A 22,550-nucleotide genomic window follows, 5' to 3' on the forward strand; every position below is an offset into this window, starting at 1 on the left:
TCTCTCCACAGAGCTGCTGTTGGCCTTTTAGGAACCTGACGTATTGAAAAGATACTTGATATCATGATGAAGGAGGGAAGTTTGCTTTCTAGGACAAATGGAGGACGTTGGGTTTAGTTCCAAAATCTGACATATTTTGGTTCATTTGTATGAAGTATAGCTCAAACGTGAAACGAAAGCTTTAGAATTGGGGAAAGTGAACTGATATGGGAACACATTTTCTATTCTTCTGTCTAAACATGTAAATATCCATAAAATGAAAACCTGGAAGCAACACGAATCCAAAAACATTTGTCTAAAATGTGTGTATTCTTAAAGACTTTGAGCTTCAGAATTTCTTTCCTCTATTTTCCCCTTTCAGCTGTAAGCTAAAGAAGAAAAAAAGAGTAGGATCTATTTTAAACTAAGATAGGAAGAAAGAAACTTCGTGGAATATTATTTAAAATAATATAATTTTAATTGTGGCAGTAGTTATGTGACTAGATTGTACGTCATGCCAGTGAAAGCTATTCATCCAGGAAACTTAGTATTAGCTGTTTGATAAATTATTGCTCAAACTGGATTATTGTCCTGTGAAATAGGACAACCCTCCCATTATTTTTTGGCTCACCAGGAAACTCAGTAACATATAATCCAGTGCCATAAGCTAGGACAGTTATTGTGTATAATTTATATTCACTGTAAAGTGTTAGTTTCTTGGAAGAGTGAGATTTGATTTAAGGCAACAGATTGACAAAAGGAATATAACAATTAGTAGATATTTTATGCTGCACTGATTTTCATGTCTTGTAACAGAAGTAATTTCGTGGTAAACATCTTCAAAAGAAGAAATCACTGCTTTATCCCTTGCTCCTGGGGAGATAAGTTGTTCTTCGATGCTACTACCAAATACTGAAATATTCCTATTTGAAAATGTAGATTATTCTCCTTTCCATCTCTATAATGTTACAGACTTTGCCTGTTTTAAATGAAGATTGCGTATGAGTCACTGAATTCAGAAATAGGGGGGAAAAATCATAAGGGGAAAAGAAAGTCTTCCATAGTTTTTTCTAAAGTGAAATATTATTTTATTTACTGAGATGAAGTTAATGATTTAAGATCCAAATTCTATTGCACTGTAGAATCGTGATATTTTTCAAAGAACATAGTTTTTTCACGTATTTGCACTCGATGTTATATGACACTATAACCACTAAGACACTAATAAGCATAATGCTTACACAAGCCTTTGCATAGGTGTTATATTCCCTCATTTCACCAAAGAAATGTCATTCCTTTCTGCACCAATCCAATTAATTTGTCATTGCATAGGTGAATAGGTGATACCTTCTATAAACTCCAGTGAAATAGTCTATACAGCTTCTTAACACTTTTTTTTCCAAACCACTTGAAGACAAGTTTTCAGTTTGAATTCAAATTCAGGAGACAGTTGCATGATGACTATGAATGCACATCACTTTTAGTTTATCTAGAAAAACATTCTGAGCTTTGTCAGATTCCATGCTAGGGTTTGCTTTTTGATAGTGTCTCTAGGAACTTACTTTTCTTAGGTGCAGAGAAGTGTTTGTGCATGAACCTGATCAGCGATGCTGATCTCTTCTGCCCAGTAACCTGTGACAGGATATGTGGGAATGGTTCAAAGCTGCATCAGAGGAGGTTCAGACTTGACATTAGGAAGCATTTCTTTGCCAAGAGGGTTTTCAAACACTGGAACAGGCTTCCTAGAGAGGAGACTGATGCCAGAAACCTGTCAGTGATGAAGAGGCATTTGGACAATGTCCTTGATAACATGCTGTAAATTTCAGTCAGCCCTGAAGTGGTCAGGCAGGTGGACTAGATGATTGTTGTAGGTCCCTTCAAACTGAAATACTTTATTCTAGTGCCAAAAGAAGTTGCTCTCACAAAAAGCAGAGTCGGCTGTTGAAAAGATCTTTATCTTCTCTTCTGTCTTTTGGGGCGGGATGGGAAGCACTTTTTGAGTAGAAGGGTACCAGCTGAAAACTGCTGAGCTTTCCCTAAGCTGCAGAACTGCTACAGTTAAATGTGAAGTACACTGTAAAGGGACTCTTTCCCTTCCACCCTGCCACCTTCTACGGTAGCCTCTACTCTTTGCAAATGCATTGCTGGGTGTTGCTTGAATGCTTCTGGCTTCTACATTTCTGTAAAGTTTCAGCCCAGATGCAGCTGTTGACTGTGTCACCACACAAATGGAATTTTATTTCCCTTTTACTCTTTGCACTTTTTTTAACAGAAGACTGAGTACTTTCAAGTTGTCTGACTTATTCTTTGGTTCTGCGTAGTTATGTTTAAAAATACATCTTTCATAAAATGCAGCCTAGCACCGTCTTCAGGGATAGGTACTGAAATACTAGTGAAAAAAAAAGGGGGTGTGTGTCCTTTTGTTTATTGATTAGTAGCATATTGTAGGAGGATGAAGACAGGGGGTTTGATGGTTTGCAGCTGGGGCCTTGATGTTTGACGTTGATGGTGTGCAGCTGAGGCCTTGCTTTGATGATGTGCAGCTGTGATCCTGCAGAAAAGTGGTTAAATAGCTCTGAGGGACTGTGGGGAAAAAAAACAAACAACAACAACCTAGATGAAGCAGAGACAAGGAGGAGGAGAGGCTGGCTGGAAGAAGAGCACAGGATGAAGAGAGAATGCAGATGCAGCTGAGAGCAGCCTGTGGTGGGCAGCAGCTGGTTGCAGGAACAGTAGAGTTTGACCAATGGTAAAGCTTTTGACCGTGTGTGTACAGAGTGTAAAGTTATGGAAGCTGTGGCTGGCTAATAGTAAAGGTTGTTGCTTCATCATCCTTGCAAAGTCTGTGCTATCATACGCCACAGTAGTTCTCTTAATTCATGAACTTGCATATTTAATTTCCTATAAGCAACATGAATACAGCTCAAATGTCACACATCCACAGGACAGATATATCTGTACTTTAAATACTGGCTGGACTGTTGAACTATTTCACCTTTTAACTGCTAAAAAGAAGGATTACTACTCTCTATCCAGTGTAGGTGACTAAAGGAGGCAGCTAGGCTTCATCTGCTGTTGGTGGAGAGGGAAGCAGGTTTCTGACTTGAGGCTCTGAAGAGTCCTGCATAGGCTCCAACCTTGCTCTGCTATAAAGGGACTCCAGAGTTCTAGCTTGGATGATTTGGATGTCATGAAGCAGTTAGTGTGCATCTTGTGAATGGTTTTGTCTTGCTGTCTTGAACAATAAAAAACCAGAATGTGTGGCTGTTAAGTCATCCACGCTTGCCCCTTCTCAGTGTTGGTTCAATGCATGAAAACCATAGGAACAGTAAAGTGCATAGGGATGTTGAATATCTGAAAGGAACTTGACCTAGGTCTAATGGGTTTATATGTACTGGCTTTGCCATCTTTGTGGGCAGATATTTGATGTAAAACACACAGTAAAACAGGACTGGGATATTTGAGCTGTTTTAAAATACTGACAATCACAGGAACATAGAATAGAATCATAGAACCATTTAGATTGGAAAACACCTTTGAGATCATTGAGTCCAACCATTAACATAGGATTGTCAAGTCCATCACTAAACCATGTCCCAAAGCACTGCATCTATGGGTTTTTTAAACTGCTCCGGGGATGGTGATTCCACCACCTCCCTGGGCAGCCAGTTCCAATGCTTGACTCCCCTTTCAGTGAAGAAATGTTTCCTAGTATCCAGTCTAAACCTCCCCTGGCATAACTTGAGGCTCTTGTTTTATAGCTTGCTGTCTGGGAGAAGAGACCTACTCCCACGTTGCTACAACCTCCTTTCAAGTAGTTGTAGAGAGCAGTAAGTTCCTGCCTTAGTGTCCTCTTCTCCAGACTAAAGAACCCCAGGTTCCTCAGCTGCTTCTTGCAAAACTTGTTCTCTAGACCCTTCAGCAACTTCGTTGCTCTTCTTTGGACATGCTCCAGCACCTCTACATCCTTTTGGAATTGAGGACCTCAAAAATGAACACATTATTCAAGGTGTGGCCTCACCAGTCCTGAGTGTAGAGGTATGATCACCTCCCTTGTCCTGCTGGCCATGCTTTTTCTGATACAAGCCAGGATGCTGTTGGCCTTCTTGGCTACCTGGGAGTGCTACTGGCTCACGTTCAGCTAGCCAGCCATCAACCAGCACCTACAGGTCCTTTTCTACCAGACAGCTTCCCAGTCATTCTTCCCCAAGCCTGTAGTTTTGCATGAGGTTGTTGTGACCCAAATGCAAGACCCGGCACTTCTTGTTGAACCTCATTCAGTTGCTTTGGCTCATCAATCCAGCCTGCCCCAATCCCTCTGAAGAGCCTTCCTGCCCTCCAGCAGGTCAACATTCTTGTCCAAATTGGTGTAATCTGCAGACTTACTGAGGGTACACTCGATCCCCTTGTCCAGATCATCAATAAAGGTATTAAACAGGACTGGCCCCAATACTGAGCCCTGGGGAACACCATATGTGACCAGTCACCACCTGGATTTAACTCCATTCACCACAGATCCTTGGGCCCAGCCATCTAGTCAGTTTTTAACTCAGAACAGAGCACACCCAACCAAGCCATGAGCAGCCAGTTTCTCCATGAGAATGTTGTGGGAAACTGTCAAAGGCTTTACTAAAGTTCAGGTAGAAAACATCCACAGCTTTTCCCTCATCCACTGGGCAGGTCATCTTGTTATAGAAGGAAATCAGGTTTGTCAAGTAGGACTTGCTTTTCATAAATCCACACTGGCTGGGCCTGATCCCCTGTTTGTCCTGCTCATGCCCTCTGATGGCACTCAGAATGATGGTGCTCTGTAACCTTCCCCAGCAATGAGGTCAGGCTACAGGCCTGTAGTTCCCTGGACCCTCCTTCCTCCCCTTCTTGTAGATGTGCATCACATTAGCTAACCTTCAGTCTTCTGGAACCATTCCGTTTTGCCTGGACTGTTGATAAATGATGGGGAGCAGCTTGGCGAGCTCCTCTGCCAGTTCACCGAGTACCCTCAGATACTATGTAGTGTTCCTTTTAAATAGGGTTCGATGTTTGGTAGGGAAATAACTGGTTATTTAATAGCATGGTTCCAACAGGTGTGTCTAAGTGGCAGTCTTTGGGTTATGGCTATATGTAATTACCATGAACTGTCAAATATTAGAATCAAAAAACAAAAGGCTCTGAGGAAAAGCCACTGAATGTTGCCAGCAGTTAAGAAAGTGTAGAATGGATAGAAGAAAGGGAGGATGACCGAAGTTTTGCAGCTCCATTAAAGAAATCTGAGTAGTAAGTGTAACGTTGTGCAGTTTACCATGCAGCAAATACCTATATCTACTTCATCTCAGTTATGAAATACTGAAGCTGGCAGACTCTTACTGGATTAGTGTCTTACTGTTAACACCATGATATAGAAATGTAAATAACAACACTTCTGTTGCCATTAAAAGATGATTCTCCAGTTAGCACTGGAATTAGCCCATCATTTCTGTCCTTTATTCTGATGTTAGAAGGGTGTAAAGTGTGAAAGGTAAAGGGATTTAGTTATTTGCATTTTAATGAGTAAATAACTGCTTCTTTGAATATTGTTTTACTGAAAAAAAATGGTCTAGTGATATTTATCTATTTTTTACACCTATTGTGTGTGAACTAGGGATAGATATGCTAAGTAGTAAAACTGAATTATTTATGGAGTGTTGTTTCTCTATAAATACAGAAAACTAGTCATTATCACTGAAGATGTTTGTTAAAATTCAGAGCTACATAAATAGCGAGTAGTAGCTTATACATTGATATTTTCTCAACTGTAATTTCTTTTTTTTGTTGTTGGTTTTTTTTGGGTTTTTTTGTTTGTTTGTTTGTTTATTAATTCTACTGAGGACCTGGAGCTGTTCTGTCTCAGTTAAGTACCTACTATGCACTCTGTCTCTGAAAAAGAAAGAAAGAGGGAAGGGAAATAGTTGTAAAACAGTTGTCATGGGTAGTTCCATGTAAAGTTCCACATAAAAATTTGCTATTCCTTCATAAAGAAGTTGTGCATTGTGGACATAAAATACCTGTCGTCTCGTTAGAGTATGTCATGTGGTCTAATTTAAGAGTCAGACTCGGCAGCTCCTGACTTTTTTCCCCTGGAGTTTGTGCTTTTGGGGTAAGTGTGCTCCAAAGACTGCTTTCCTTGTAGGCAGTACAAATGCAAATTCAGTTCCATGCAATTAGAAAGCCCATAAAAGGGCTGCTACTTACACGATCTTGCACCATCCTGTCTGTCTCGTGATGTACAAATGGTACAAACAGGTAGGCAGGATCGCTGGCTGTGTTGGGCCAAGCACAGATGTTCACATGTATGGTATCCACAGGGATTGCACTCATGTCTGTGCTCTGTGATAACTATATTCAGTTGAGATCTGCCTTCCTCATGGTCAGATGTGAGGTCACTCCAAAGGGAGCTGATGTAAATGGATGGTAAGTTTGGCCTCCAGCCTGGACCAGAGGCTAATCCTTCAAAACACTGGAAATGAATCCACTGAACCTCTTCCTTAATTTTTCCTGATTTTTAGGTTTGGGGTTATTTTTTTTTCTTCTTATTTTAGTGCCACTGAATTTAGCTAAGTAATTTATATTTATATTATTTCATTTAATGGAGAAGAATGTGTTTAGTAGTTAGTCTTAAGATTCAGAATTAAGTGCCTCGCATGCAGCTCAGAAAAAACTGAATTTCAAAGGTAACCTTAGAGCTTTTTGTGTGAAACAAGAAAATTCCCACTAGTTTTCCTTTTGCTTCACTCTTGTGTATAGTATTGGTGATCTCAGCTGATTTTGGGCTGTAATTACTGGCAAGGTCCACCCATCTGATTTATTTTTTTCATTGTTTTCAAAACAAATATTACTTCATATTTTTTTTTGTTATTTATGAAAATGTTAGACCATTTGTGCTGGGGTGATACCTGATGTAGGGGCAGAATTGTCATGGCTGTAAGTATAATAATGACTTTATGGACTATTTTTTAGTTTAAATATTTTAGTCTTACTCTAACTGTTCACAGTGCCTTTTATTGTGGTCATGTAACTTATTTTTACATATGAAAAGTCTTTTTATTTCTACCAAACCTTTACATCATAATAACCTGAGACATTTAATGATAATAACAATTGATCATTGATTTATGCAGAGGTCTTAGAGATTAACGTTGACTGAGGTAAAAATGAAATATGAGTAATTTTCTGTATATAAATTTGTCTCTGCAATGTCAGAAATATAGCATAGTTTTTGACAGAAACTAGTTAAGTTGGGATAAAATCTGTGTTGTTTGTTGGGTCTTTTGTTTGGGGTGTGGTTGAGTGCCTCAGAAGAAGGTATCAGCATCATTTTGGCTTATGTGATTAACAAAATTTTTGAGATTTTGTGCATTATTTCTTTAGGAAAAGAAGAAATAATGGTGAAGGATTTACTTTTTCCCTCCCTCACCTGGTTATGTTTCATGCAAGAAAAAGGATATAAGGTTTTCTGAAGTTCTGCATAGAGTAGAAATCATATAGCAGAGACAAAGCCGTTATTTGTATTTGTAAAACTGTTCAAGTAATTTTATCCACTTTTTTTCCTCAAGCTAACATAAGGGGGTTTCAGGGAAGCACTCCCCACATTTTCAGTAAGCAGCATTGTTCTTTTAATTATGTATGTGCCCATGTGCATGCACAAGAGAAAATCCAGTCAGTACTCTGACCTTGTGTTTTGTTAATTCTCAGACAAAGCTTTTGGATTGCATGGCCTAAGGTTGCTCACAGCTTTGTGCTATAAAGGTGTGTGTATTTTTTTTTTTTTCCTTTTCCAGTTTTGTAGCTTTCATTAAAGTTTGTGTTAATTTTTTATCAGCAGCTTTCCAGCTTAACAAATTTAGAAAAAATATGTAATTAGTTAACTCATTGTTCTGTACTGCTGAAACCTTATGGACCAAAACTAATAGGTGTCCAGTTATCGACCAGACTCATGCAGCAGTGCATCCTGCCCCTGATACCCATGTCAGCTGAAGAAGATGTAAAGTGACCAGTTTATTGTCATTGACACTTACAATGCACATGAAGTGAAGTGAAACTGCCTGGTTAAAACAGATGAAACGTCATTGCTACCTAAATAGCTGCTCTCCTGACTCCTTTATGGTGATTTGAACAGATTTTTCTTCAGATATACTCATTAAGAGAAAGAATTGATCCTGTAAGATGTTTTGTCTAGATTCCTGATGAATTTAGTGGAACTTGATCTCTCAAGTTAGGCACTTCTTATCCTACCTTAAGTACTTAAACAATTCAAACCTGTCATCAAGGTGTGTACTTTGTGACTGATGTAGGCATGGGATGCATCTGTAATTCAGTTGACAAGTTTTCTGCAAATTAAAGTGTATTCTGCTCTTGGAGAAAGTACTTTAGTCTGGATTCCATGTTTTTGTCCCCATTATGAGAAACCCAGATATAAGGTATAAAAAATCCCTCTGACCTTTCCCTGTAAAACAATAATAATTGACACATTTTTATTCTGGTTATCAAGTTAGGATTTAGCAGATCAGAGTATTTTCCTTCATCAGCTGGGGAAAACTGTTGGGGTGAGATAATCTTGCTGCTAATCTCTAGGTGCCATTTTATGGACCCCGAGTGCAGTTCTGTGCCCATGCGTAACACTGTAGCATGGCTGTCTGTGCTATCCTGTAAAAAAGCAACCGCCAGCAGCATGTTTTCAGCAACAGTGTGCTAAATTTAAATACTATGTCCTTGCATAAATATCAACATCTAATACACTACACTACTACTCTTTTTCCTAGCACTCTATCTGTTGTAGATGTATCTTTTGTATATGTTTTAGGGGCATCTTACCGGATGAATTGAACTTCACCTGCATGTTCTTATGTGGTTAATGCATCTTGTCTAAGAGGGTGTAAGCCATTCCTTTGTTATTATGGTCTTTTTATTCCCAAGGGACAAATCCCATGCCATTCTCATTTAGAATAACTTGAAGTGGTATAGTCTTTCTAGGCTTTTTGTTGGTTTTCATCAAGCAAAATAGAAGTTTATTATTTCCCATCCTAAAACACTTAAGGTTAATGCCTTCTACTCCTGTTTCATCTTGGTAACATACCTAACATTTTGTATTAGGTATCTACTTTTTGAAGGAAAAAAAAAATTATAGAAGATATATATATTTAAATTTATAGTGGCTGCAGCAGAACATACACAACTAAAACTTTTAGAAATGCTGTAGCTTTATTCATGTACAAAACAGGTAAGGTCTGCACAAAACACTACTTAAAAGATCTAGTTATCTAAGAAGCAGAAACATGTACTTTAAACTTACTTCATATAGTTTTATTTGTTTCTGAAGTTTATACTGTATGATAACTAGATGCAGTTTATAAGAAAAGAAAAACTCACTTTCCCTGCAAACAAAAAACAACGTAGAAGCACAACTCTTAGAAAAAAAAACCTTCTTTTTAAATATTTGCGTAGTCTGAGTCTTAGTACATATTAAAGCCCTTGACAAACTACATTATTGTTTATCTGCCTTATCTCAAATTGTGCTTCTGATATGACTCATAGCAAGCATATGTTATCTATAACTTTTAAGCCAGATGCCTGACACTTCAGGCATGCCCATAAACAACTTTTAATGCATTCAAATGAGATTGTTTAAGACGTGTTCTTCTGTTTCTCATGGTTTTGTTGTTTTGAGCTGAACTAGCGGATATTAAAGTGAGAAATAATTATGAGCCCAATCTCATGGGGCACTTGGAGTACTTAATTTACACTGACTTCAGGCCACACTGCCAGGAGAAAAAAAGCCAAAGAAGCAAAATCTAATGAGATCTGAATACACTAATTAAACTTCCCAAGCCTAAGGGTTCATATTTATAAACAACTGCTGTATTTGACACTGCTCTATTTCATTATTGTTTTTTCTGAGTATTTCTCAATATCCTTGGGTGGCTTTCAAGTCACCTTTTTGTTCAGTGCTGTCAATAATACTTTTTGAGGGGAAAATATTTGGGGTGGTTTTGCCCTTTTTCATGGGTAATGAAACAATTAACCTGTGCTGCAACAGCCTTCAAACTTTTTAAGATGGGTTTTTCTTATCAGGTCTAGTAATTCACTTCTATGGAACCTTGATCTATGTGCTTGATATTTTCAATAAAATGGCAAGTCCATGTGGAAACAGATGCAGTGAAGCATCCAGTCATGAACTTGACCTTTTTTTTATTCTTCTGGTTTGATAACATTTTTACGATATGAGAAACCATTTTTAACTCAGCCAAAGTGACATTTTTACTTTTTCTATGTACAAACAAAAGTAGAAATGTAATTTCATTGTGCCTTACTTTTCCCATTGAACTGGCTAGACCTTTTCAAATACCTTTTTGGATTATCGAAAGAAAAAAAAAACCTTACTGTTTTCTGTATTGCAATACAGTATTGTTGTATTCTCACATAGATGTTGGTGGAAGTATAATTTAAGAATTTACACAAAAAAAGTTACTAAAACCAGCCAGCTTTTTCTCCCAACTATGTTGTGATAATGAACAGAATATATTATATTATAAAATATTTATAAAAGATATCTAGGAGTCTACTGAACATATTTTTAGCTAAAAAATATAGACAAAAAATATATTATACTGGCCTTCTGCAATAAAATTTCTTTAGCTTGCTTTTAATTTATAAGTCAGTACTCTGGAAGCATCTTCAAGTACTTTTTGCAAAGTTGCAAAATGGCTGAGGTTGGCAGGAATAGCTGGAGTTCACCTTGCCTAATCTCTGCCCATGCTCCAAGGCAGGGTCAACTACCAGTTGTACAGAACTGTGTCTAGTTGGGTTTTGAATTTCCCTAAGGATGGTGAATTCACCATCCTTACGAGCTTCTCTGGGCAACCTGTTCCAGTATTCAATTACTGTCACAGCAAAAAGCGTGAAGTTAATTTTGTTTCTTCCTTTTTTTTTTTTAATGTTTAGATGTAGTTCTCTATTATTTCAGTCTGTGCCTGTTACCTCTTGTCCTTTCACTGGGTAATAAAGAGAAAGTCATCTCTCTTCTTTCTCAAGTATTTAAATAACTTGAGATCTCCCTCAAACCTTCTCTTTCTGAAGATAAAGTTCTCTCAGTTCTAGTTCTCTCAGCCTCTCCCTGTATGACAGATGCTCCAAGCCCTTAATTATCTTCATGGCCTTCAGTCATGCCACAGAAAACTGTTTCTGTGGCACAGATGCAAAAATAAAAGCTTCCTAGAAGACAATATATCTTACATAACTATTTTTTTTTCATTTATGTTAATGCAACGTCTACAGAATTATCTTAGTTCTACTGCTATTTGAAGCAAGAAAAACAAAGCAAAAATATCACCTGGTCTACCTATTTTTTTTCATGATATTTTCCGTTAAAACTAATGCACAACCTACATCCAGATGACTGGCTGTTGAGAACAGCATTGTGAAATAGGAACTGGCATTCAAGTGACTGTCAAGTGGTGAAGAGATTTTTTAATTGCCTCAGCACACAGGAAAAGGGCAAGGACTAAGACAGGGGTGAAAAGCTTTTGCCGAAAGGAGAGGCATTCCAGACTGGCTTTCTAATAACCAGAGAAGGTGACACAGAGAGATGAGAATTTGATGCAGCATGCAGCTGGGAAACCAGACTGCTTTTTGGTCTCAATGAACCATCTTGCCAGTGCTCTTGAGGTGTGCCAAAACAAACAAGACAACTGGCAGGATTTTTTTTTATATCTATCTAAATAGACATCTATATACATCTGTTTGGTTCCTGGCAAGAAGTGTTATTATGGTGGTGCAGGGAAAGTAGTTGAGCAGCTGCTATCCTCCTTTGGATCCCCGTAACTGTAGTGCTGTGAAAGGAGAGTAGGTACGAGATTCATAGCTCTTCCTTCCAGCAGGTTCTATTGCTGTGCTATGTACTCAAGGAGGACCAGAGGGTAGTGTTTATGCTTGTTGTGGTCATGCTTAAAGATTCCTTTTAATCTCAAAAGAATGTGAAGGTATTGCTGCTTCTTTGTCTCTTCCTTTTCTTTAGCCCTCATAGCCAGGGACAGTGGGTCAGTATAGAATCCATAAAGTACATAACATCTCCTTAGCTTCTGTAAATGCAAGGAAGGGGAATGGAAGGGAAGAATTCATCTGCAGAGCTATAAATTTGGGAAAGAGACAATACCAAATTTGGAACACTAGACTGAGAAGTATGTTACTGTTAATGTTTATTATTAGCCAACAGACTAATTAGCAGTGATTGAACCTCTGGTTTCTACTGTCAAGTTATTTCTTAAGGACAACAGATTCAAGCATGGCACTATAAATAGAGTTAATCCTAGAAGATATATTCCATTAATTTAAAGATTGATTACCTCTTATTTATAACCTTGACTGGGCAATTAAAAATACTGTCTATTTTAAACAAACTAGGAAATCTAACATCCTTTCTAAGTGATAATCCTACTGTTAAACAACAGCCAGGATATTACTCCCTTCTTACAGAGTGTGGTTTTCTTTCTCTCTACATAACTGTCATTTAAAAGAATCCAAGAAATTCCAGAGTGGGAAAAAAACCCTGGATCTGCAATCTCTGTATGGAATACCTGAGAAACTGTTGTAGATGCAGTCCTTATTGCATATAAATAATCATAATCCGTGGTGCAAGTAATTCCCGTCATGTGCATGAATAAGGGTTAAAGCATTATGCCCAAAGTGCTATCCCTGTTCCCTTTGGGCTTAGGGGATGCATCAGCAAACGTGAAAACCTGGTGAGCCAGCACAATTCAGCTCTAATTGCTTTAATCAGTAGGGTTAAAACACAGTCAAATTGCCAGTGATATTCATGGCTCCACAATCTACAGGCTTTTGCAGTAAATATAAAATATTCATGTAGGGTCTGTGATGATTCACTTTTGCTACAAAGTCTTGTAAATACAAGAGTAATTGCCAATACAGTAATAAATTCGAAGGTCACACAACTTTTTCAGAAACTTTTAGCAGTTTTATCATTTATTACTGTTACTGCATTATGTACACGTGGTCTTACTGTCTAGCAACTATAAATCCCATGTTGCAAACTACACCGTCTCCACTGCCAGAAACAAAACTAGGGCTATGATTCAGTGAACAACTACAAGTTACAGCATTTAACATGAGAAGTGCTTAATCCATACACTTAAATATTAGACATGCATTTAACAGCATGTTGAATTAGTGCTTGGCTTAGGCACAGGAAGCTTATATGTCAAGGTCAATATGTATTTAATGGAAAAAAAAATACAGGAAGAGTGGAATCATCATCCAGAATTACAGGATCTCTTTAATAAGCGAATATTGACTTTTAATATTAAGATTTATTGAATTAAGAGTTAAATGTGACCCGATGATAGTGCTTTCTTCCTCAAAGAATGATGAACCTTGATTTTTGTTTTTCTTAAACCAGAATTGAAAAGAAGGAAATCAATGCACATTTTGGTGCATAGGTTCACTACTGCAGTCATTCACATGGGCGAGGTAACTTTCATTTTAAGTGCAAAAAAGCAGCTAATAAGGTTTTTCTTAAAATAAAACTTTAATAAGTGAAGGAAACTGGAAGTTTATAAAATGTTTTCTTTTTGTCACTGAGCAAAGAAATGAATAAACAGGCTGATTACATTGCATATGGTTATTTTCCCTGAACTTATTTTGGGTTAGCTCGTAAAATTATTGTTTCTCATATTGATATTTAATAGTCTTAGAAGGAATAAACAATAGAAATTTAAGAATTCCAAAATGTCTGCCAAAATTTCTCAAGGGATGCAACAAGAAATAGAAATATTGACACTTTACATCTCACAGAATTTTACTTGAGATGATATCAATTGGCAAGTATGTTAAACCTAGAGGATAAGTGGACCACACAGAATGAAATCCGAGGCATACAAGGCAGGGCAGAACAAAGACTAGTGCTGCATAACGTAGGTGAGAAATGAAAACTACATTCATCTGTGCTCTTTGGAGTTTGTACATTCTTATGCTAGATAAATTCTTAAGTTTAAGTCTTATATAAACCTAGTTGTACAATGGCTTCACTATTTTCTATACTTACCTGTTAGTATTGGTCAGCATACTTTTTTTTTTTTTCCTTTTTTTTTTTTTCTTCATTTTTAGTGGTATTTTACCAGTAATCTGTAAAACTTAAGTTTCATTTCAACTGGGCTAGTGTTAACTGGACAGTAGTAAGAAAGTAAATTGTAATGAGACATAATTATGGAAAATCCTCAGGTCTTTTGGAAACACTTCTTATTTGTGTGAATGTATGTTAAGTAACAAATTAAAGATTATCATTAGGCTCAGCTTCCTCCTGGTGAAAACAAGAAACAAAGGCACTTAATCTCAATATAGTGAAAGGACATTAAATACTTCAGATAATCTTTTCTACTAGATAAACATTCTTGCCTTAATATTTTGAAATCACATTGAATATTGCAGACAGGTCTAGAGGCAGGAGTGGTGAAACTAATAATCTTGGTAGGTTTTTGTCATGAAGAGTGTCCAAGGTCACAGCAGGGAGTTGTGGCAGTCATAGTGTGTCAGCATTCTGCCCTGTAAGGCAAGCTATTAATAAAGAGGAAAAACCCTCTTACCTCTTGAGGGCTTCCTGGGTGAACTGAAGAAAACTCTAAAATGTCAGATACTACTAAGAGAGATAGTGTCACTCTGTCCAGTGTGCCGCATGAACAAATCAAACAAGTTGGAAAGGGAATTCCAGCAGTCATGGTCCTTTCTGTTCCATGTCCCCCTCCTCCCCTGCAGCGGTCTGAAACACTTTGATGGATCCCTGAGATCTGGCATGGAAAGTAACAGGCTATGTTATGTTAAACCTAAAGGATAAGTGGACAGCACAGAAAGAAATCTGAGGCGTACAAGGCAGGGCAGAACAAAGACTAGTGCTGCATAACGTAGGTGAGAAATGAAAGCTACATTCACCTATTGTGAAGGGGAAAGATCTGTAAGGACAGGAAAAAGAGAAATGTGCACTTAAAAGAATTGTCTGGGAATTTAATGTCTCTGTTGAGACATGTGCATATCTTCAAAACATATTCTGTATATCGGTGGAAGCATTTATTTTTATGATTTCTCTGACCTACTTTTTTTTAATTCTTATTCTTATTCTTTTTTATTATCCCTAACAAGAGTTGGCAGGACTAATAGTCTTAATAGTCTTATGTCTTTGGCATGCTTGTTTCAAATCCATTAACTGTTCCATCACCAAGTGTTTGGGGCTGGATTTCGTGTTTTGTTAAGCAGCTTTATGGCAGGAGGCACATAATTTTCAGTTTTAATTCTTGAGCAACTCTGATAGGTTCAGATAAGTGTATGTCATGCCTTTTTGATCTGCTAGGGTGCTTTGTCTTACCTCTTACTGCTTTCTAGAAGGATGATTTGGAGGCACTTGTAGATTTGATTTGATCTGATTTTAATACTTACCAGATGTATTTAATGTTAAATTTGATGTAAATCACAATGATTTGTTGGATATATCCATTCAACCATCGTGCTGTCAGGTTAGAACATACTTGCAGATTAAATTCCAGTCCCTTAACTCCACTGACTGATGCACACAGATTTCAGCTACTGTAAGTTTCTGAGTAATTGCATATCTGTTGCAGTGGTGCTTAGATTTGAACTTGTGATACAAACTGACCCTAGGCTTCTGAAAGTTACTTATAGCTATTGTGAATAAGACAGTATTTTTCCCGTAATATGCTTGAAGGCCTTAGCAGTCTTGCCCTGCACAGTTTTGGTATGCCAGCCAAAGCCATTCTTCCCTCTAGAAGAGACTGTGACAGTTTAGTGTATTGAGAATACTAGTCACTAAATGCAAATAAACTGAAAGAAGATTTGGTACGTATAGGAAGGACAGAAACTCAGCTAACTTTGTTATTACTACCGTTCAGCAAAGTTTATGCTTAAACAGTAGTACTTTTCTGATTGCAAGAGGAGTTCAACCAGTTTGTGGGCTTCCTTTTATTCACATTCATTAATCCAACCATTATGTAAATGCACACCTATATTGTATATTTTCCTACAGGCACTGTAGGAAATATGGACCTTCCTGTTCTGGGAAATATGTTGTTTTGCCCTATGTTCTTATGGAGGCTTGTGAGGACCTCTATGTTTTATGTTACAAAGGAGATTTTAACTGTGAGAATGTTCTTGCCTGTTTTGTAATTTTTCCAAGTAATAAACGAAATATCTTTGTCTATTGCATGGTGGTTGGCTTTTTTTCCCCAAGATTGCCTTTGTAGAAGGGACTTGCAATGGACAGGAAAAGCCATTTATGAATTATGGACTCTAAAAGAGCAACTCTTTGCCTTTTCAAGAGCATACTGAACTCCAAAAGATACCCACTTTGGTTCTGAAACCATCTTTATTTAAGTTAGTTCTTAGTGTGTTAACTTAGAAATTTGTTAAGGCATCTGGAAAAATCTAAGGTGTACACTGCATACTGAGTTGTGTTGCATAGATAATTGACTGGTTATTTAAGACAGCTGTTTTGTGTTTGGGTTGAAAAACGCTTAGAGTTGTGGTTTATTTCGATGAAGAACCCTAGCTTATTGAAAACTGTTGCTGCTGCTGAGGACTTTCATGTCTGAGACGCTTGCAGAAACTGCAGAAAAATATTTATAGAAGAAAAATACAAATCACCAAACAATAAAATCTATAAATGTGAGGAAGAGAATGTACTATAATTTGTCTTACTTTTGGTTTGATTTTTTTTTCCCCTCACTTTACATTTAGCTTTCATTTCTTAGCTAGGTGACAGCTACTTTCCAGCTTAATCTCATTCTTTTTTCCTTTTTAATTTTTTTTTTTTAAAAACTGCAATGTGTGTGTTTAATTCCAGTGAAAAAAGCACTTAGTGTAGATTTTTACTTGAATAAACCAATGATATATCTGGCTGCAGCTCTTTGGTGTTGCTTTTATTTACTTCCTATATAAATTAGCATCTTGCGTACATTCTAACAGATTTATGCCTGCTTAATTAGATGTTAGACATTTAGAGATGCCACTCACAGCTCCTCATGGTTCTGGGAGATGAAACACTGAAGTAAGCTGCAGGCTAATTAGGATTTCCTCATTGGGATTAATTTTTTTCTCTCCACGCTAAGGTAGGGAAAATGGATTTCTTACAGCTCTTACAAAAAGGTACTCTAATGGTAACAAGGCTTGGGGCAAAAGCTTAAATTTAGGGCTACTAGCCTTTCTTTAGAGTTATTTCATTTTATACAAGATAGGTTACTGGATTAGCATTTGAAAGCATGTATAACAAGCTGCATTTTAAAATTATTTCTTTTTCTCTTTCACTTCTGTTGGAAGCATGTCACAGAATCCCTAATAGTTCAAAATAACTAGTAGTTTTCCTTGAAATGTATAGATAAAACATTGATAAAAGCATCAGTCAAGGGTTTGCATGTCTTTTTTTTTTTTTTTTAAAAAAAAGATCTTTACAGCTTACATTCCTTCATGTTTCTCTATATGTAAGCTATTGCTCACCCACTCTTCACTAAGCTAATCAATAGAAGGTCTTTTAGCCTTTCTCCTGTGATTAAACCCTTCTGTGTCCCAGGTATCTTACTAGCTCTTCCCAGACTGTTTTCCAGTGAGTTAATCATTCCGGAGTAATGCATTACCAGAATTGTGCATAGTGTTTTTTCAAGTGTCACATTAAGAAGAGAGGCTCCTGAAACCCTTTACATTTGATCAGCCTGCCAGTTTCCCAAGAAAGATGAGACTCTTGCGCCTGACCAGTCTGTCTGCTACCTGGATTTTGACAGCCCACCATATCGGAGGGTGATTCCACTAACCTGTTCAGGGAACCCCTGAGAGCGTCGCTGAGTCATATCCCTTATATAAGCTACTCAAATCTCCTGAGATTTATACAAAATGAGTTTCAACTGAAGATGTTTATTATACAAGGTGCAAGTTTGTGACAGAATAAGGTTTAAAGGCTGCTGGTGGTAACACACTGACTGCAAAACAAGCTTAAAACAATACACCTAATAACAGATACCGTGAGCTAGTCATAGAATAAAGTTCTTACCCAGTAGGTGTCCCTATGGGTGAGAAGACAGGTTCAGCCCGTTGATTGATCCCAAAAGTTATGATGAAGGTTTTCCTAACTTACTCCCTTATCTGTTCAGCTTTTATACCTCATAGTACATTGCATATTCATTATCACACACAGGATTGGTTACAAGTTTCTCGCTTCTAATGTAAATTAGTACGCATCCTCAGATAACACTACTGAAGTTCTCTACTAACTACATCTTGAGGTGCTTTTTGTCTGACACTTTTTTTATGGAATTGTGTATCTTTCCTCCCTGCTCTTGTAGCAGCCAAAAAAAACCAGTTCTTGACTATAAAGGTAACCGAAACCAAAGGAAAAGGTGTTCTCTTTTAGCAGGTTCTTCCCTCACTTGTGCCAGTTGTTATCCTGCTATGACAGCTGCAGAAATATGAAACTTAAGTTTCATTCAGCTGACCAGGTAATTCTGAAATGCCCACAGGAATAACTGTGTTTCTGTAGAGGTATAAATTCAAAATATAGATTGGTGTGCTTCGAAGAGAAAATGACAAAACTCTAGCCAGTGTGATTCTCAAAATTGTCTGTAGAAAAATAGAATGATGGACGGTGACTTCATTGAAGTAAAAAATCAGAGGGAGAAGGGAATCCTTTTCTGTAATGGTTACTTGCAGGAGATGCATAGCTGTGATAATTCACTCAATCCATGCTACTGCAGTGTGACTTCAAGACAGAGCCAGAGTGGTAAAGATTTAAAAAGCATGGCAGGGCCATAATGATTGCATTTACAAAAAACCCACCTTGAAAACCATACACATCAAAACCTCAGATCCTCAATGTCAATTAGGTATTTTGATGCAATTCCAACTACCAGAAGATCTACAAATCACAGAATACAATTTGACTTGTATCTGGTAAACTTGATTTTATTTCAGAAGTATGGTTCTGGATTGTTAAAAGGATAAACTTCCTGATTTCTAGCTCCATTTTGCTTTGTGTAGATTGGAATAGGGTGAGACTGGGAGTAATTTGCAAGGATATCTTGGCTACAAATTGTTGTGGTATCAAGGATTGCACTTTGCATTACACCATAAAACAATACAAATGAGAGAGATCAGAACAACCAAAATGCACACTGGTGATATGCTCTAATCCAGAGACTATTCTTTAGCTACTTTACTGTTCTTAAAATTTGTTTTATTAGCTTATACTTTTAAATTATTACTAGATGGGAGAAGAAATGTATACAGTGAATCTGTCAAATGCTTTGAGCTTTAGAGCCATGTTTGAGCAAGCATGTTAATCCTTGTCTCATAGAATTTCCCTATTTTGGAGTGCCTGTCACTAACATTTGTCCATAATATTGGGGCTCTTACCAATTAATTTATTTGGATAGGAGACAGTTTAGAAAGCAGAGAGAGAGGTAAGTGACCCACTGGTCAGTAACTGAATTTATCTCTTGCAGGAGAAACCAAGCAAGCTGAGGGAGGGCTAAAGAATAAGGGGTTTCACTTCAGAGGTAACTGATAGGGTCAAAGGAATCATGTGGCCTTGCAGAATTGGGCTTCTGAGATTCAGTTAAAAAGAAAAAAAAATATTCTTAAGAAGTTGTGATGAGCAGTTTTAAGAAAAGAAGGTGGAAATTCGGTTAGAGTTTTCATAATGAACTTGGAGAGGCATTAGAGTAGGTGTGGAAGACAGGATTATTGATCATAAACATGAAAAAGAAGTTATGAAGTAGAAGTTGGAGGAAATCCTCTCAAAAAGGCTGCTTTTACTGTGATTTTCTACTTTTTACTATTTATTTTTATAACTCAAATTGCTACTGCTGTCTTGTGAAAACATAATCACATATGTGAAAATAAGTGCAAACAAGTAAAAAACACATTTAAGGGCTTCTGTATGTTTTGCCTGTCTATTAAAGTGCTGTATCAATATGAAGAACGCACTGAGGATGTTTCTATAAATATCTCACATTGCTGTATTACTGCAGTAGACTCATAAATATTAAACTCTCCAGGAATCAGAACTTCTTCTGTGGGGGCAATTTTAGTCTTTTCTTTCCACTGTCTTGTAATATTTCCTCACAAAATGATATTTTAAATATTTTGCATTTAACAATTGTAAATGTCTTTTATGTGTTTTATTAAAATTTGGTGACTAAGTCTATTTAACACATTCAAGTGCTCTTTATGAAAGAGACTTTATTAAAAGCCTTGTCTCATACCAAACAAATTCAAAGAGAAAAATGGCATCAGATGGAAAACTGTTCAATAAAAATTAAAAAAAATCAACCAGTTTTTAAACATATTCTTACAGATATATAGTAGTAAAAGTTGAAACTGCATTTGAACATAGCTGTCAACACAAAAATACTGAGACTTCTGGGATCTGAGCTTTAGCGATGTTGGAGTACTACTTCCGTCCCATGTGCTCATTCCAAGATCTTGCTGAAAACATCAGTGGTTTAAATACCCAAAAGGAAGAGCAAAAATAATTGTCAAGGAGTGTGGGAAATCCAGGAAATTGGCTACCATGAGATTTAAGGCTTTGGTCAAGCAGTTCAAGACAAAAAAGTCTGTTTTTATTACCCCCCCGCACACCTTGTTCGCTTTGTTCATGTTCATGTAATAAGATGGGAGCTTCCAAGTGTGTAAGGCTCAAAAAACCCCCAAAACAACCAAACCCAAAAGCAAAACAAGCCAGAGAAGTTTGTCTCAAAACAGTGAAGCAACTGCAGAGATCACCATGATGACCAAGCCAGTTGGCTGAGGGTATGGTAACTTTTTAAGGATAAATTGGAAACCAAGCAGGTGGAGGCCTGCCTGAATTTCAGTAATTGTGTAGCGGTAGAGGGAAGTGTATCCTCCACACAGGAGGTGCCTTCCTCAAAGATGAATATTCTGGAAACTTTAATTACACGTGCAAGCTAATTTACATGAAAAGTGGAGAAGGCGTGTCAGGGGTAGAGAAAGACCATCTATAAAAGGGGGGTTTCCCAAAGGTCTGGGGGGCTCTTCACACCAGATACGCCAGTTGGGCAGACCAGTGCTGAATCCATGACTGGTGAATTATCTTTCTCAATTCTATCCTGTCTCTTTCTCTGTCTCCTTACCTTCTCCTATTCAATACCTTTCTCTCTCAAAAAAAATGCAAGGCTTACCCTTATAAGTCATTCATGATTGTGAAGTATTTTCATTGCCACTTCGTTGTGTGAACCTAGAATAAAGACCTTGTGCTTATGGACCTTTGGTGTCATTTTACCTTAATCCAACCAGGGGAATGTGCGAATCTGAGTCACTCCTCCCTCCCTCTATGGGAGAGTGAGACCTGACAAGGTGTTATAAAAAATCATAGCTTAAATAAACGTACAGACCTTAGTGTGGATGCATATTATTTTTTTCTGGTGGTGGTTCTGCTTTGTCTTCTGTCTGTTTAGTTAGTAATCCTTGGCATAGGCCATAGGGCCCAAGAAATCTACTTTTCCCTTTTCAGTTAATAATGGCCTGGTGCTGAGTCTCTCAGGATGAAGTGATACCTGCTTGGTTCCAGACTGCTCCTTTCAGTAAAATAAGCTGATAACAGTTCTTGCATAGTATTTTTTGTGTTAGGAAATCTTAACAAGTATGTGTGAAGCTATTTATCTGGATGCTGATGCTCAGCTGAATGTCTTTGGGGGAGGAGGACTGCCCCCCCCTGCCCCGCCCCTCCATCATCCTTCTTTTTGGAGGGATTCTAGCTAATGGGTACATTGCTTTAGGATAGTGAGTATCTGAAGCATAACAGAAAAGTGTTACCACTTTGTTGCCCTGATATCCAGACTAGGTTACAACACAATGGTCAACCCCAAAGGTATATGTGGAGGACAGAAAATTTCCAATCTATGCAATTCCTTAGTAAACTAAAGTTTACTGGTTAACACTCATAATGCTTGGTGATGTATGCATATATCTAAATTCTAACTACATATGAATGCTCAGTCTTATACCTTTTCCTAATGGCTGTCATTACTTTTCCTGCTTTGGGTAAGCTGTTGTGTGGATATATGTATCAGTAGCTCAGCACGGATGAACAGCAATCCCCCTCCACCAATGTGTGCCTGTGCTGTCTGGGGGTGTAAAGGGGGAGGCCCACAGGTACTGTACTGATTTCAGGTGTTTCCAATCTCAGGTCCGGGAAAAGCCTCCTTTCCAGTTGAGCTGATTCAGTTGTCTTGTTTCTGGTCATCCTGAATTAATGAATACTGTTTTTCTCCCTTGGTTTTCACTTTGTTCCCTTTTTACAACCCAAACAAGCTCCAGGTCTCAAGGGTGTATTTCTTAAATCACCAGTAATTAGTCATTGGTGGGTTGTTTACAGCCCTGGTTGTTTGTGCATGTACTTTCAAAGCCCCTACTGTCATCCCATCCTTTATGCTGCATTTTTATTTCTCAGGTCATAGACACTTCATGTTACAAAGAACTTGTTACCACTGTTGATTACAATATACATTATATGCATT

This window comes from Falco naumanni, chromosome 3 (assembly GCF_017639655.2).
Source record: "Falco naumanni isolate bFalNau1 chromosome 3, bFalNau1.pat, whole genome shotgun sequence".
Classification (NCBI taxonomy): Eukaryota; Metazoa; Chordata; class Aves; order Falconiformes; family Falconidae; genus Falco; species Falco naumanni.